Source organism: Lepidochelys kempii, chromosome 20 (assembly GCF_965140285.1).
Source record: "Lepidochelys kempii isolate rLepKem1 chromosome 20, rLepKem1.hap1, whole genome shotgun sequence".
NCBI lineage: Eukaryota > Metazoa > Chordata > Testudines > Cheloniidae > Lepidochelys > Lepidochelys kempii.
Window position 1 is genome coordinate 23,059,673 of NC_136399.1, and position 3,049 is coordinate 23,062,721.

Here is a 3,049-nt window from a genome sequence, read left to right on the forward strand (position 1 = left end):
CAGGTCGAGTTCTGAGGATTCTGAGCTTTGCAACCTCCTTATCTTCAAGAACTTAGACAGGAAGCCAAGTCGACTCATGTCCTGTTGCATTATATCTTATCAACCGACAGTACTGCATACATGAGAGCACTGTCTCCTCAGCATGCCCTGCTCTCCTTCCTTCTGCCCGACCACTTCTCCCAGCCCCATAATCATTTACCTTGCTGAGTACCTATGGGGGATACTGACCACGGCGCAGAGGACCTAGCGTCACTTCACACAATCTTCACACAGAAATGTGGAGTTGCAAGGGACCTCAGGAGGTCAAACAATCCAGCCCCATGCGCTGAGGCAGGACCAAGTGCACCTAGAACATCCCGAGCAGGTGTTTGTCCAACCTGTTCTTAAAACCCCCCAATAACAGGGATTCCACAACCTCCCTAGGTCTCCTGTTCCTGTGCTGAACCATCTTTAGAGTTAGAAATTTTTTTCCTAATATCTAATCTAAATCTCCCTTGCTGCTAACTAAGACAATTCCTTCTTGTCCTCCCCTTGGTGCACATGGGCACCAATTGATCACAGTCCTCTTTATAACAACCTTTTGCATATTTGCAGATTGTTATCATGTCCTCCCTGTGCCATCTCTTCTCTGAACAAAACATGCCCAATTCTTTCAACCTTTCCTCACAGGTCATTTTTTCTAAACCTCTGATCATTTCTGTTGCTCTACTCTGGACTCTACAATTTGTCCTCATCCTTCTTGAAGTGCAGCACCCAAACCTGGACACGGTTCTCCCATGCCAAGTAGAGGAGAACAGTCACCTCCCATCTCTGCCCCACCCCACTCCTGTTAATACATCCCAGAATGACATTTGCCTTTTGTCAAGAGCATCACACTGTAGACTCACATTCCATTAGTGGTCCACCAGAAACCTTGCACTCTTTTCTGCAGTGTTGCTGCCGAGACAGTGAGTCCCAATACCTACCCTGTGAGTAAGGACTTCCAACTAGCTTTGCACCCTCCTTCTGGTAATTTTTCATCTAGTCCATATTTCCTTAATGTCATGTGGGACTGTGTCAAAAGACTTACTAAATTCAGGATACATCACGTCCACCGCTTCCCCCCATCCACTAGACTGGGTACCCAATCAAAGAAGGCAATTATGTTTGTTTGGCATGACTTTTTCTGGACAAATCCATGTTGGTTATCACTTATCACTTATTATCCTCTAGGTTTTAATAAATTGGTAGTTCAATCATTTGTTCCACTATCTTTCTGAGTACTGAAGTTAGGCTGTCTGGTCTATTCTTCTCTAAGAGCTCCTTTTTACCTTTTTTTGAAGTGTGCCCTTGTTATGAACCTCACCCATCCTCCATGAGTTGTGGAAGATAATCGCTAATGGTTCGGCGATTGCTTCAGCTAGTTTCTTAAGTACTCTAGGGTGAATTTCATCAGGCCCTGCCGAGTTGCATAGATCTAACTTAGTTAAATATTCTTGATCTGTTAACTTATCTGTTATTTCCCTGTTCTGGCCAGTGTTCCATCCCCCTCATTAAAATTAACTGGTGTGAAGTATCTGGTCACAACCTTTTAAATCCTGCATTCAGTGAAACTTAAGAGGTGCACATACTGAGTGGTTGGTTGCTAACATAATGGTTGGAAGTGTCAGTGTCCTGGGGTTAGAATCATAGAATATCAGGGTTAGAAGGGACCTCAGGAGGTCACCAAATCCAACCCCCTGCTCAAAGGAGGACCAATCCTCAATTTTTGCCCCAGATCCCTAAATTGCCCCCTCAAGGATTGAACTCACAATGCTGGATTTAGCAGGCCAATGCTCAAATCACTGAGCTATCGCTCTCCCTGCACTTACTGCTGTAAGTAGTCTTCTAAGGTGGTGCAGTTGTAATGCTTAAGTCATTTTCTGAGACGTAGCTCTTCTTAACAAAAAACAAACAAAAGAACAGATCTTTATCCAGATCACAGTGTGGCTCCTTATGCGTGAGATGGTGTTGTCCAAGTCACAGGTGTAATTATAGCTCTTGTCTGCAGCTGTCGTCTTGGAGATGCAGACAGAACATCAGGACTTGGGGCTCTCCAGTCCTCCCATCCTGTTGTCTGTGAGCTCAAGGTGAAGAGAGGCAGAGAAATACACTCAAGCTCCTCCTCCTATGATCACTCTCATGTGTGGATCTTACCAGGTTCCCTTTTCTTGTGGCTCCTACCTAGAGGAACAGCTCTGGTCGAATCCGTGTCATAAACATGCTTCCTCCAAATAGATCAACCTTCCACTGAGAAAAAACACTGCACACATGTGGGTTTTGTCCATATAAAGTTTCTGCTCAGTGACTTCCCCTTTCTCAGATGTTTCCTGGTGACTAGCTCTGTCCTGTCTGGATTGTGCTGAGCAGTGTAGTATGGTTCACCTGCCTTCTTTCCTCCTCTGTCAACTTGAGAACAACACATTCCTAGGCACCCTTAAGGGTTAGATTCACAAACACAAGTTACCAGTGTAGAACTACAGATATTCCCAGATCCCCAACTGGTGTAAATCGGCCTCGGTCCAAAGGAGTCCACACACCCATTTACACCAGCTGAGGATCCAGCTTTATATTATGAACTGCCACCTGCTCTGGGGTGGGGTCGTGCCCAGAATGAGCCCAGGGATTAGAAATGGGGCGTTTATTAAAAATGAGGACGCTCGTCAGAAACGACCCTCCGTCTACCCTGAGGAAACTGAGCTCAGACTGCGCCCTGCGACCTGAACTCTGCTCCCCTCCCCAGCTCAGTTCTCCCCCAGCTCTCGTGGCTGTGGCTGTTTGGAGCCGTAGCTGGTGTTGTTGGCAGAGTCATTTGGCGAAGGGCTGAGTGCACATGGCTGGCGAAAGGCTGGCGTTCCTGGGGGGGGCCAGCACGAAGCTTGCAGTGGGTGACGCAGCAGTCAGGGTAACCGTGCAGCCTGCCTGGAGTGGAGAAGTTGCGGGCGTGTGCTGGTAGCTGGCTGAACTTTTTATTTCCCTTCTTTTGTGCGTTTCGTTTCCAAAGTCTTTTTCATGTTTCGCTGGAGGTTGC